Source organism: Silene latifolia, chromosome 11 (genome assembly GCF_048544455.1).
Source record: "Silene latifolia isolate original U9 population chromosome 11, ASM4854445v1, whole genome shotgun sequence".
NCBI lineage: Eukaryota > Viridiplantae > Streptophyta > Magnoliopsida > Caryophyllales > Caryophyllaceae > Silene > Silene latifolia.
Window position 1 is genome coordinate 195,704,027 of NC_133536.1, and position 15,279 is coordinate 195,719,305.

The window sequence follows — 15,279 nt, forward strand, 5'->3', positions numbered from 1 at the left end:
CCAATCGCATGTAACCAATTGTTTTACTTTCCTCTCGCACCAAGACTTCAAAGAATCTATGCCACCAAAAACATTGCCGAACAAATGAGATGGCACAAAGAAAACCCACGTGCTCCGGGGAAGATGAGTCATCCTAGTGATGGGGAAGAATGGAAACGATTTGACCAGATGTATCCTGATTTTGCCAAGGAACCCCGCAATGTACGACTTGGCTTGTGTACGGATGGATTTGATCCTTTCGGTAATTTTGGGAGGAAGTATTCTTGTTGGCCCGTTATGGTCACACCATACAATTTACCACCTTGGTTATGTATGAAAAGACCATTTATCTTCTTGTCACTTATTGTTCCCGGACCAAAAAGCCCGAAACGTAATTTGGATGTTTATTTACAACCATTGGTGGAGGAGTTGAAATATTTGTGGGAAGTTGGGGTGGAAACTTATGATGTGTCTAAAAAACAAAATTTTCAACTTAAAGCTTCCCTTTTGTGGACAATAAATGATTTTCCCGCCTATGGTATGCTATCTGGGTGGTCTACACAAGGACAAAAAGCATGTCCTTGTTGCATGAAGGAAAGTAAAGCATTTTGGCTTCCCAATAGCAAGAAAATAAGCTGGTTTGATTGTCATAGATGCTTCTTACGAGAGGGAAATCCACATAGGAAGAACAAGAAAGCTTTCACAAAAGGTAAAGAGGTGCTTGATGCCCCTCCGAAACGAGTGCCTGGGGATGAGATATGGAAGACGGTATGTGATTTACCATCCCCTATTGATAGTACCGAGGAAGAATTTAAAGAATTAAAAAAGCAGAAAAATGGTTGGTTTAAAAGAAGCATTCTTTGGGACCTTCCTTATTGGAAGACAATGTAGATAAGATATAATTTGGATGTAATGCACATAGAAAAGCATTTCTTTGAGCAACTAATTGACATGATCATGGATGTAGAAGGTGAAAAATGTGATAGCATTGCTTCCAGAAAAGATTTGCAGAAATTTTGTCATCGTCCCAAATTACACATTCGCGGCGACGGGTCTAAGCCAACATCCATTTTCACTCTCGACAAAGCTAAGAGAAAAATATTGTGTGAGTGGTTACAAAATTTGAAGTTTCCTGATGGGTATGCATCAGATTTTAGTCGATGTGTTGATCTTAAGAAGCTGAAGTTGCAAGGCTTGAAAAGTCATGATTGTCATGTATTCATGGAGCGATTATTACCCGTTGCTTTGAAACACCTCGTGCCGACAAACGTTTGGAATGCAGTTGTTGAGATTAGTCAATTCTTCCGAGATTTATGTGCCTCTTCAATATGTGTTGATGACATGATTCGTCTAGAAGAGCAAATACCACGAGATATTGTGTAAGCTTGAAATGATCTTTCCTTCGCATTTTTAACTCCATGGAGCATCTACCTACTTCATTTGCCATATGAAGCCAAAGTTGGGGGACCCGTTCAATATAGGTGGATGTATCCATTTGAAAGGTAATTAAGATAATCTAGCTACTTTTAAATTAAAATTAATAATAATAACTAATCTATTTATTATATGTTAACTTTATTATTAATAAAACTCATCATTAACTTTTATAGGTTTCTTAATCATTTGAAGAAAAAAATTGGTAATAAAGCTAGGGTGGAAGGTTCTATATGCAATGCTTATTTAACGGAAGAGATTGCAAACTTTTGTTCTCTTTACTTTGAAAAACATATAGAAACCAAAGCAAAAAACTTGAATGTTGAGAAACCGGATGAAGTAGACGGAAGTTTACCCGAAATTTTTCAAACTCAAGATGATGAAGGGTGTTCATCAAAGGGGCAAACAAGATATTTGGATGATAAGGAGTATAATCGTGCCCACCTTTACGTGCTATCTAATTGTGACCTCTTGGAGCCATACGAAACACAATTTGTTAATGATTTCATTCAGAGGAATCCTAATATAAGTAAGGATGATGTTTGGGACAAACATGAGGACCAATTTCCATCATGGTTTTAGAAACATGTAATTGAGTTGAATATTCAAGATGATTTGATAAGAAGTTTGGCTTTTGGTCCTTCAAAAATGGTAAGAACGTGGAATCGATACTCGGTTAATGGGTTTAATTTTCAAACATTCAACCACGGTAAAGGTAAGGCTAGGTGCAATTGGGGGTTACTATTTCTTCTCTTGATGACAACGAATACTATGGTATAGTTGAAGATATCTTTGAAATTAGTTATAGTGGACGTGACCGAGCTTATAAAACTGTCTTATTCAAGGTTGACTGGAAGGATAATTATGTGGATGGAATGAGAGTACATGAACAATACAAGCTTGTAGAAGTGAATCGTACTAGAACATACTCTAAGTATGATCCATTTATACTTGCACATCAGGCTCATCAAGTGTATTTTGCTACTTATCCAAGCACAACAAATGATAGAAATTAAAATGCGTGGTGTGCAATCTTTAAGACAAAGGCACGGTCACAAGTTGATACAACTTTTTTCCAAGAAGAAAACGTTTCAAATGAAACGCTTTTGTCTCCACCCGATGAAATCAACTATGAGCATGACAATAAAGATGGTGAAGACATGGAAGAGGAAGAATATTATGATGTGGAAGAGAGACTAGGGGGGGGAGGATGAGGCGGAGGAGGAGGAGGAGGAGGAGAGAAGGGAAGAAGAGGAGGAGAGGAGGGGGGAAGATGAGGTGAGGAGGAGAAGGGAGGAGGAGAAAAGGAGGAAGGACGAGGGGTTTGGAGATGAAGATGATTATGATGATGATGATGACGATGATGAGGATGAGGAAGAGGATGAGGATGAGGACGAGGGGTTTAAAGATGAAGATGATTAAATTGGTATAATTTTGTATTCCTCAAGAGTAAATTATTAAAATTTAGAAGTCTGTATAATTTTCATTTATCATTATTTGTGTTAATTTTTATTTGTATTCTCGCAGATGGTTTGGAGCGGTCGAGGTAGGAAGCGTGGAGGCGGCTCGGGAGGAGGACAATCGCGTCCGGAGCGGGAGAAGGAGTTTGTGCGGGAGTATCCGTCTGCAGATGACGGTGACGGTGAGGAGACTGACGCTACCGACGAGCCTGCACGGGTGCTGATACGGTACACTTCGGATCATCGGCTGATTCTTGAGCCGACGGGATTATGGTAAGTTTTATTCTTTATTAGTCTACTATTTTTTTTTTATTATTTTTTTTTTTTTGTAATTTTACATGTTCAAAATAAATGCAGGTTTATGGACGATTGCGTGATACGAGGTGTCACGAAAAGCATGAAGACTAATTTCGTGGGTCCAATTCCTACATCGTGGACACAAGCTTCTCATGCACAAAGAGAGGCGTGGTTCAATAACTTTCGGGTATATATTTTCCGTAATTCTTTGTTTTAGAAACCAAATAATTAATTTTGATAAATTTTTTAAGAACCAAGGTTATACTTTTATTTTATACTAATATGAAATTTTGTCGCTTTTTTTTTGTAGCTATCATTTGCTTGGTCACCGTCTCAAGAACAGAATGTCCGTAATAGGTACAATGACGTCGGTACTCGACGATATCGGGACGTGATTTGGAAGGTAGTTAGGCGCCCAAAGGAACCAGACCACATGAAAGGTATTTAATTAACTTGTTTTGTTATTTGTATTAATTAGCATATACTCTCTTATATTATAAATAATATCAGTAACTTATTAGTTATGATTTCATATGTGTAATTGCAGGTGACAAGTATGAAGGCTTAATAAAGCATACCAAAAGTGAAGCTTTTTAGAAGAAGTCTAAGCAAGCATCCCTCAACAAAAGAGGAGGAAAGGAAGACGCCGTGAACGAGCCTACTCATTACGAGGGTTCACGATCGTTCTGGAATCGTATGTTGGGTGTAAGTTTGTCTATTATTCCACACTTTTTTTTTGTTTTCAATGCAACATGTTTATTTTATGTTAGATTTTTTGTTGATTTTCTAACATGTATGTTTTTTTTTCATTCGAGAGAGGAAAGAAGAAGTCACAAATTGATTGCGACGATGACGGAACTGTTTCTGGACACGCATTCCAGGGTTGACCACAAAGGGGTTAGAACTTGGACTAAGCCAAAAGACAAGCAATTATATGTAAGTTTTCCGTAACACTTAATTTTTGTTAATTTATTCTCTTTTAAAATGTCGTATATAAGGTGGTTACCATATTAACTTACAACCATTTGTTTAATATTGTAGGAAGCATCTGAACGAGAAAAAGCCGCCAATCCAGAAAAACTGGATAATGACATATGGTATGAGTTGGTGGATGGCTTCAAGAAAGGGCACGTGTATGGTACCGGAAGTTCAACACCGGCTTTCTATGAGAAAACGCGTAGAAGATCGACTTCAACAATTCCCGAAGAACACGTATCAACCTGGAATTATTAGTCAACTTCAAAGTCAAATAAGAGAGCGTGATGAACGTGATGCCAAACGTGATGAAGAACTTGCCAAACGTGATGAAGAATTCCAGCAAATGAAGGAAAGAATGGAAATGTTTGAGAATTGGTGGCAAGGTTGTACCCCGGACCTAGATCCAACTACGATCCAAATGATCCGCATGGTCCACATGGGGGAGTGGAGCTAGGTGTTGGCTTCAAGTAAGATGATTTTAGCATGTAAGCTTGTAAAACTTGAACACTTTAGACTTGAACATTTAAAATAGCTTAGCTTGTAAAACTTTCATTTTCAATATATGAAATGAAGTTTGAGAAATTGGGAGGTGTTGGGTTGAAATGTATGGTGTTGTGTGTGTTGAAATTTGGGATGTATGGTGTTGTGGAACATCGGTTTGTATGCAGGTTGTAAATATTTGGCTAGCAATGAAAAAGAAAAAAACCACCAAAACATACGGTAGCTTTGGCGATCGAATTGGGAATTAGCGGCGAAATTGAAATCGCCAAATTGGCGATTTTTTGGTAGTCGCCAAATTGGCGATCAATTGCGATCGCCAAAAAATCGAAATCGATCCGAATTACCTCAAAAATCGCTCGTCACCCAAATTTGGCGATCGAATTTAGATTTGGCGATCGCATTTCGATCGCCAATTTGGCGACTACCTAGAATCGATCGCCAATTTGGCGACTACCATATCGATCGCCATTTTAGTCATTTGGCGATGATTTTTCAGATCGCCAAATTTGGCGACCGACTTTAGTCGCCAAAGCTAGAAAAGGCGACTAAGGTCCGCGACTGACGTTTGGCGACTGATTTCAGTCGCCAAATTGATTTTGGCGACTGATTTCAGTCGTCAAAATCAGTCGCCTGTTTTAATTCTTTTTGTAGTGTCTTAGCATTTCCTGAAGGGATCGAGAACTTTGAGGTTTATACAGATGCCTCAAAGAACGGGTTGGGATGTGTGTTGATGCAGAAAGGTAAAGTGATTGCCTATGCTTCTAGGCAATTGAAGCCTTATGAGGAAAACTATCCTACACACGATCTAGAGTTGGGTGCAGTGGTGTTTGCTCTCAAGATTTGGAGACATTACCTTTATGGGGCGACCTTTAAGGTATTTTCTGATCACAAGAGTCTCAAGTACATATTCACTCAAAAGGAGTTGAACATGAGACAGAGGAGGTGGATAGAGCTGATTGGCGATTATGACATGGATATTATCTACCATGAAGGGAAAGCCAATGTTGTTGTAGATGCTTTGAGCAGGAAGAGTGTACATTCTTTGTGTACAGCTTTATCTTTGATGAGGTTGAGAGATGAGGTGGGGAAGTTTGGGATACATATGATGCAGAGAGGGGATGCCATGGGAGATTTGACAAAGCGGCTGATCTTTATGATGATATTCGAGGTAAACAGGTGTTGGATCCTAAGATAGTTGAGTGGAGAGCTGGAGTAGAGAAAGGGACAGTGTCTCGATTCTCTATTCATACAGATGGTAGTCTGAGGTTTGATGGGAGGTGGTGTGTCCCTAATGATGAGGAGCTAAAAAAGACAATCATGACAGAGGCACATTGTACACCTTATTTAGTACATCCAGGTTGTGACAAGCTATACAAGGATTTAAAGAACACGTTCTGGTGGCCTGGGATGAAGAAAGAAATAGCTGAGTTTGTGGCCCGTTGTTTGACATGCCATAGAGTTAAAGGGGAACAGCGACGACCACAAAGTAAGATTCAGTCTTTAGAGGTGCCTGAGTGAAAGTGGGAATCCATTTCCATGGATTTTATCGTGGGTTTGTCGAAGAGTCAACAAGGTAACAACATGATATGGGTAATAGTGGATCGACTGACCAAGTCAGCTTATTTTGTGCCAATGAAAGATACATGGACTAAGGCACAATTAGATATGGCTTATCGGAAGAATGTGCTAAAGTTTCATGGAGTCCCTAAGGACATGATATCTGACAGAGATGCGAGATTTATCTCAAAGTTTTGGAAAGAGTTGCAGGAATCTTTGGGAACAACGTTGAAGATGAGTACAGCATTTTATCCTGCGACAAACGGTCAGACTGAGAGAACAATCAAGACTCTTGAGGATATGTTACGAGCTTGTGTGACAGACTTTGGTGGTAGCTGGGAACAGAGGTTGGATTTGATAGAGTTTTCTTACAACAACAGCTATCACACTAGTATTGGCATGGCACCGTTTGAGGCCTTATATGGGAGGAGATGTAGGAGTCCGATTTGTTGGGACGACAGTGCTGAGGCAGTGGTTCTAGGACCAGATATGGTACATGAGATGGTTGAGCAGATTAAGATGATCAGGGAAAGGATGAGAGAGGCTCATGATAGGCAAAAGAGTTATGCAGATCTATATCGCTGGGATATAGAGTTTCAGGCTGAGGACAAGGTTCTTCTGAAAGTGTCTCCTATGCGTGGGGTTATGAGATTTGGGAAAAAGGGCAAGCTGAGTCAGAAGTTCATAGGGCCTTATGAGATCCTAGAACGGGTTGGAGAGGTTGCTTATCGTTTGGCTTTACCAGCTGCATTGGAGAGAGTGCATAATGTGTTTCATGTGTCCCAGTTGCGCAAGTATGTGAGTGATCCGTCACATGTGTTAGATGCAGAGAGCATAGAGCTAGATGAGTCCTTGTCCTATGTTGAGGTACCTAAGCAAATTCTTGACCGGAAGGTTAGGAAGACTAGGAGTGGGGGACAGTTTTTCTCAAAATCCTTTGGTCTAATCACGAGACTGAGGAAGCTACATGGGAGGCAGAGGAGGCCATGAGAGAGCGTTACCCTTTCCTTTTTGATCAGGTATGTATGGTTACGGGGTCGTAACCTTGTTTCTTTTAGGGGGGTAGGAAATGATCGCAAAGAGTTTTTAAGAGCTTTTATACCCTTTTTGTGTTGTGTCGGTATGTTTGTTGTGGTTGAGTCGGGTTGAATTTGGGTTAGTAACATGTTTTATGTTGAGTTTTGTTTTGGTTGTTGTGTCGGGAGTGTAGTAGTGTGTGTCTTTGTTTTGTGGTGGTTTGAATTTCGGGGACGAAGTTCTTTTTAAGGATGGAAGACTGTAATACTACGGTTTTATGAGTCTCTGGGTACTCTATCGAGTGGGCCTTACTCTGTCGAGTAAGGGTGTTTTGCGATTTAAAATAGTTTCTGACGTGTTGGGTACTCGATCGAGTAGCCTTGGTACTCGATCGAGTAGGCGGCACTCGATCGAGTACGTCAGTTACTCGATCGAGTAGCCGGTTTAGGGGGGGATGATTTGTCGGGTTTTGTTAATAATGCGATTTAATATATAAACACTTCCGTCACTTTCATAATACACTTTTACAAACCTAATTACTTTCAAAAGAGATTTCAACCTACGTTCTTCGCACTCATCGCATTATTGACAAATCCCGGAGCTTGGAAGGTCGGAATTCGTCTTTCTTTACACTTTTGTGATCCTTGCGTCGAGGGTAAGATCTACGTACCGAATTTGTTGTATTTAATTAAGTTTCGTTAAACCCTAATTTTGGGAATTGGGGGATTTGTGTTAGCTTTGTGTGGTTTGTGATATATGTGATGTTATGTTAGGAGGAGGATTTGTAGAGGAGGCTTTTTGATAACAGCTGTATTGCTTTCCAGGTAGGGTTTCTCTACTCAGTATTAGTCCCATAATGTGTTGGTGGTGATTTGTGATTGTTGATTGTTATCATACGAGTATTGTGACGGTTGTTGGTTTTGATTGCTGATTAGTAGTTGTGATTGTTTGTATCTGCCTGTGTTCTTCGGGGTGCGTCCCTGGCTGAGTGGAGTCACTTGCGGGAGTGGCTTCACGCCCATTATTCGCCTTCTGTGGAACCCGCCAAAGAAGGGATGTGCACATTAATGGATTTGGGTTTATCGCTCGACAGAGATGAGCGAGGCTTAGGTGGGAACGGCTGCGGTCCCCCACTGGCGGCGAGGAATGACCTGTTGCAATGGGCACTCTGGCAGGGTTACACACTTTAGTGTGTAGTCAGTATTGTGGAGTTGGTGATGGAGTTCAGAGTATATCTGTGACGATTGAGCTGTGTTGTTTGTTGTGTTGTTGAATTATATAAATTGTGTGATTAGTACTGACCCCGTTTATTGTTTTAAAAATTATGGTGATCCATTCGGGGATGGTGAGCAGTTGTTGAGCAGGTTTGATATGGTGCTTAAGGGCTAGCTGGGATGAGTCATCACTTGCAGTTAAAAGAGTCTTCCGCTGTTGTCAGACATTATGTTTAGTTTTTAGACATTTGGTTTTTGGAGAACATGTATTCATATTTTATCAGTTTGGTTTTCGGATTGTAATCTTTCACTTAACTTTACACTATTTGAACATTGTTTCGTTATTGTCTTATGATTATCATTGCCTCGGTAAACCGAGATGGTAACGTCTTTATACCTGAGTGGTCCTGGTAAGGCACTTGGAGTATGGGGGTGTTACAAAATGGTATCAGAGCGACGATCCTGAAACCTGTAACCAATAAATCTAATGAATATAGGGAGTCAATTAAAATGAACCCGGGGTAAAGGTTGTAGGAGCTAATGCAAAGGCTTGGGAGACGTCCTAAAGTCGCGAACTCGCCCTACAATTTTGAACCGGTCACATGGGGGGTATATGTCAAGGTCGTATGTGGTGTTTGTTAGCTTGTATGTGAATGTAACGATATATGTTGTGAATTGATGGATGTTGGGAGTAGAAGATTGATATGGTGATTGAAAATTTGGTGGGGGTGTGTATATATGTTGATTTGAATAAAGAAGCATGATGGTTGTTTATTATGTGGCATTTGATTACATGAAATAGTTTATTTTGTTGATTGTCTTATGATTATCATTGCCTCGGGAAATCGAGATGGTAACGTCTTTATACCTGAGTGGTCCTGGTAAGGCACTTAGAGTATGGGGGTGTTACACCCAATTACTTCCATCCAATAATACCAATTAATAATTCATCTCCTTCCTTCTTCTAGCTAACTCTTTAGTACTCTGATTGCCTTCTTGTTGCTCCACAACTCAAATTCCACTATTTCATATAAATATCTTCTCATGCTTCTTTATCACTGATCCTCTCTCATCATACTACTCACTCACACTTGTCACCATCAAATCCTCACAACTAACAGTTGCCCTTTAATTAGTTGTATCTCCCTTTCGTGTCCCTAGAGAACCAAAAATTCACTTCATACTGTTAATTGCCCAAAGAATTATACACTAGGCTCACCTCTCGATAATCCAAATTCCTAAACTCAGCCACTATCCATAAATCAACATCACAACATAACTTCATCCAAGTTCACTATATAACCCTCTTCTCCATCCATGTACAACAACCTTTCATCACATATATATTCTTAACCAATACAGTCCTAACCATCTCTCCTATAAGTTCTTACACCTCTCAAGTTATCACTATTCAAATCCTTCCTTTTAATCTTTCATTCTCACGTTTCTTTACACTTACATCACCCTTACCCATATACACTTACTTTTATATTACTCAACACGCGACTATATCACTCACCATATCTCACAAAACATGCTCCTTGCCTCGATTAGCTCATCAATCTAACTTTTTCTTTTTCCACTATCCCTCATAACCACATATAACTCATGTCCTTCATATCCAACACATATCCCTCATAAGCCGGCATTCTTCATATCATAAAATTTGGTAACTTACGTATCAAGACCGTCACTTATATAAAATAATGCTTTAAGACTCAAAACATACGTGTGAACATACCCCATGACTCAAAACAAATATAAGAACATATCATCGACTCAATTTGACCGCCCAAAGAGGTACTTGGCCGAGTACATGGCATACTCGGTCGAGTAACTATATTACTCGGCCGAGTTTTCGACTCCAGTAGCTAACCCAATTGTCGCAGAAGGATTACTCGGTCGTGTATTGGGAGTACTCGGCCGAGTATCCCTTACTCGGTCGAGTATTACTTTACTCGGTCGAGTACTGACACAGTTCTCAGCAACGTCCAGTTTTCGTAAAACAAGCATATCTCACTCGTTACTTGGTCATTTTGGGCGTGTGACCTATCATAAGAATCATAAGAGGACAGGCTATCACCTCCAATTAGAATTACAATAATATCATTTCTAGAACTCGACTTGTGGCAGTTTTAAGACAACTCTTCCAAAATCGATTTTCATACAAATCAATTTTTCTTAACAAAACAACTTAAGCATGAATAAAGCAAACAATAACGACCCAATACTTCAAGAAAACCAGTACATAGGTGAACCTTTATCATACCTGCATGAAAATTAAACACAACTTTCATGTATATAGACGCAAGATCGTAATCACATTCAATTACCAATAAACCAAACAGTAACATCATCACATTCATATACACATGTACCACTACCATACTTCATGCTCAAGATCATATTAAACAGGTAAAATTTCAACATACTTCATGCTCAAGATCTATCATATACGAATTCACAATCCACCTTTCATATTTTTCTATGTTCCAACAATTTCACCATTCATCCAACAACTTCACAAGATGCAAGTTATAGGTATCACACACACATGACTCAACATACAAGAGTTTCTAAGACTCCCCCCCATGTGACCGGCTTGGGATCGTAAGGGTCTTAATGCGACTTCAGGATGTCTCCCAAGTTTTTGCGGTAGCTCCAAACAACTCTTCTGGGGTTCATTTTATTTAGACTCCCTAAGTTCATTGGGTTCATTAGTTTTAGGTGCCAGATTCGTCGCTCTGATACCATTTTGTAACACCCCGTCATATCAAGGTACCTTACCAAGGACTACCCTAGCATGAAAGGCTGTTACCATCTCGGTTGCCCGATGTTTTATCTCAAAGTTAACAATCCAAAACACATTTATTAAAGTGAAACTGAGTTTAACGATTACATGTTTCCAAAAACCAAACCAAAGTACAACGGTAGATTGTCTAACAACTATAAAGAATAAAAGCTAAGTCTCTTGACGACGGAAGCTAGACTCGAGTGATGACTCCCCATGACTGTCCCATAGCTAAAGAGCTGCATCACCTGTCACAATCTACTCACCATCCCGAATGGATCACCACAAATTTTATAAAATAACAACGGGGTCAGTTACTGAATAATCAAAGCAAGACAAGTACGAAAACAAACCATCTGATCATCATCCTCCTCCGATCTTCCGATCTCACACAGTAAACGACTACACACCAAAGTGTGTAGCCGTGCCAGATTACCCATCGCAATAGGTAATCCTCGCCGCCAGTGGGGGTCGCAGCCAATCCCCACCTAAGCCCCGCTCATCAACGAGCGATATCCCTTCCCCTTAATGTGCACATTCCCTCCCGTGGCGGGTTCCGCCGGGGGCGAACTAGGGTGTGAAGCCACTCCCGCAAACGACTCCACACAATCATCACAATACCAGAACAACACCAACACCAACACCAACACCAACACCAACACCAACACCAACACCAACACCAACACCAACACCAACACCAACACTCCCACAAGATCAGCAGACAATCAATCGTACACAATACAATATAATCTCAAATCAATTACACAGGAACTAAGTAGGGAAACCCTACCTTCTCGTAATCGGTTATGCCGTAACCAATCATAGAAATGCACAACGAGTAACACATCATCACCTACAACAACAAATAATCACATACCATCATTATAAACCATTCCTCAAAATTAACCAAATTAGGGTTTGCACAATTCAAACAATAATAATAATAAACGGATAAGAAATACCAGAGACTTACTAACATAGACGACACAGACAACGTGATCCTAAAGCTCACAATCGGTCACCCTTGGCTTAGGAAGAGATTAAGATGATTAGAGAAGTTTAGAGCGTCGTTAGGTTTTGTAAAATAATGTTATAGAACTGATTAGAAACTACTTAACATACTATTTATACTTCCCTAATCATTTTAATAAAACCGAGGAAATAATCTCCGTCAGACCGTATACTCGGTCGAGTATAGAGTATACTCGGCCAAGTACCCTCTACTCAATTGAGTATTCCACATACTCGGCCGAGTATTTTTGGGCAGGAAACTTTCCAGGAAGCACGACACCCCTTACTCGACCGAGTACGCCATACTCGGCCGATCACCAGCTTAGAAAAACGGTAGTGTTACAATCTTCCCTCCTTAAAGAGAACTTCGTCCCCGAAGTTCATACCATACACAAAACAAAGCATATGTTGGAGCTTCTGTCCTCCACAAATTAGTGTGATAACATTTGTAAATCTCTTACAGGTTCACAAGGGTATACTTCGTATTTTAATCAGTTGATTAACGATTACCTAATAACGGTTGGCTTGCTAGAAAGTTTGACGTTATTATCATAAAGATGGCGGTGATCAACTGGTCCCTAAAGGTCACACCTATAGGATGTGTTTGAGAGATGTGGTTATAGAAATATAATCACATTGATGCCTTATATGACTAAACAGTTAGTCAATGTGTTGATGAGACAATTATTTAATGAAGATTAAATAATATTAGTTGAGACGAATTAACTATCAATTCGTAAATTGAATATAATAAGTTATATTTAATTAAATGTATGTAATGTTAGCTTGGACGAATTAATATGTTAATTCGTAATTAAATGTAATCGGTTATATTTAATATCAACAAGATGAATGTGTCATAGTGGTAATAGTGAGGGTACTCAAACCAAGAGGTTATGGGTTCGATCCTCACTAGATGACAATTTATATTTAACACATTTTTACATTTTTGGAATAACCGAAAATAAGAGAAATTAATTCTCCTAAATTCGGTAATGGGCCGAAAATTAGAAGATGAAATCTACCCTAATCTTCCATATACACGGTTTATAGGGGAGAAAAGGGAGATGATTCTAACCTAATTTTTTTTTCCCATTTGCTTGCCTCTCATCAAAAACACAAAAACTATAAACCCTAATTTAATTTACTGAAATTTGGGGATCGATTCTAGCAACAAGTTAAGGGCATTTGTCATATCGTCTTGGGTGCAACTAATAGGCGAATATCATTGCGATATTGTTCTTAGGCCGAATTTGCTAGGACCGAAGGTTATTTCTTAATCCTTTACGATCTTGTTTATGCATTTTATTTTAGGACTAGTAATTCATCATGTTATAATTCGTTATAGTCCTTAAAATTAAAGGGATGCATACAGATAAATCCCACAAGTGGTATCAGAGCCAAGGCCACGAATTTTAATTTTGATGATTTTCATAAAATTGGATGTAGTCAATTTTAGGGTTTCGAATAAATAAATAAAAATTGCACGGCTGAATTTTTTTTATGCCGAGAACAAAAATTTTCCAGCCGTGTTGTTGCGTTTTTTTTTGTTGTTTTATTTCCATTTGATTCTTTCATATTGTTGTTTTAATCAGTTAAAGTTAATAATATGATAATTTGTAGATGTTTCGATTTATTAAATCGAGATGTAAATGGAAATCGGTTTTGCCGAATTGATAAAAATTTTGGGGCTGTTGTTTTTTTTTCCAGCCGAGACATAAACAAAAACTAGGTTTTCTGTTTTTTGTTGTTGTTCATCCAGCCGAGAAATAAAAAAAAAAATTGTCTCTGTTACTGTTCACGCTGGGCAGGTTTTACAAAAAAAAATTTTTTTTGGTTTTTACAGAAAAACCGTGTTTAAAGAAGAAAAATATAACGGCCTGTTTTGTTTTTGCTGTTTTGCCGAAAAAAGAAAAAAAAAGGCTTGTTTTTGTTTTTTTTTTCTCTGTAATGCCGAGGGCATTAGTGAAGAAAAAAAAAATTCTATTTTTTTTCTTCATGTTTTTGGCCAATAATTATTAATTATACATTACATTTACAATGTATAATTAATTATTGTGAAGCAGTTCATAATTAATAGATACCTAATTATTTTAAAGCAGTTTAAAATATTGATGGATTAAATTCATATTACAAGTTTAATATGAATTAAGTTTGAAATTAAAGTGATTAATTGAGGAATTGTCACTTAATTTGTTAATTTAAATAGGTGGTTTGCATAAAATAATCAACATAATTAAGGAATTGTGTCATGTATGTTTAATTTATTTTTAGTTGATGCATTTTATTTTTGTTGAATGAATCGTTGAATGAATTTATTTACGTTTTTTTTTTTTTGCAATCGGTTGTAATTTGTAATACTTAGTGTGGCCTTAGTCAAATTATGTTTTCGTAATGAAGGAAACATAATTTTTTTATGTAATTATGAGATCTCGAATCTCCTTTATTTTTCCTTTAGTTTTGGGTTTTGAAATTAGAATGTAATAAATAGGTTTATTATGTAAATTTATTTATTGTAATTTTCGAAGAAGACTAAAGATGGAGATTGGAGCTCACTCCCGCTACATGGATCAAGATGGAACATCGAGACAAGCATCTCGGGTCCAAGGATGGATTTCAAACTTGTATTTAATGTTCATTTTGATAGGATAGGCCACACTAGGACTTTTTATTGTTTTTACGTTTTTCATTCCTATTGCTTTTCATTCACATGATAGATTATGCATCATATTCCGCCTAAAACCAAATCACCTACTAAAATGCATGAAAATTGACACATATAGGTTGTATGTTAGTTTTCATAGACATACAGATGTCACATGTTTATTAAGCCATCATCTTAGTTTAATCATGCTCGCATGCTAGATATTAGTTCACTTAAAATGAATTAAAATAAAGTTGATGGGATCTTCCTCTAAAACGGAAATTAAGATTAGTCTTTATAAGGGCAAACAACTATGAATCCCTTCTTCGTCGGTAGGCATAATATGACCCCTTCTACGTTGGGTAAATAGTTTGTGTTGACTTAGTTTATCTCAAC

At 38.3% G+C, this 15,279-nt stretch overlaps 1 long non-coding RNA gene across 1 annotated transcript; it reads left to right on the plus strand.

Moving 5' to 3' along the window:
- The first annotated feature begins 3,235 nt into the window (after positions 1-3,235).
- LOC141615277 (uncharacterized) lies at positions 3,236-3,799 on the plus strand. Its single transcript, XR_012529771.1, has 3 exons — positions 3,236-3,357; positions 3,481-3,610; positions 3,718-3,799. It is a non-coding gene; the product is annotated as an uncharacterized LOC141615277 (long non-coding RNA).
- The last annotated feature ends 11,480 nt before the right edge of the window (positions 3,800-15,279 follow it).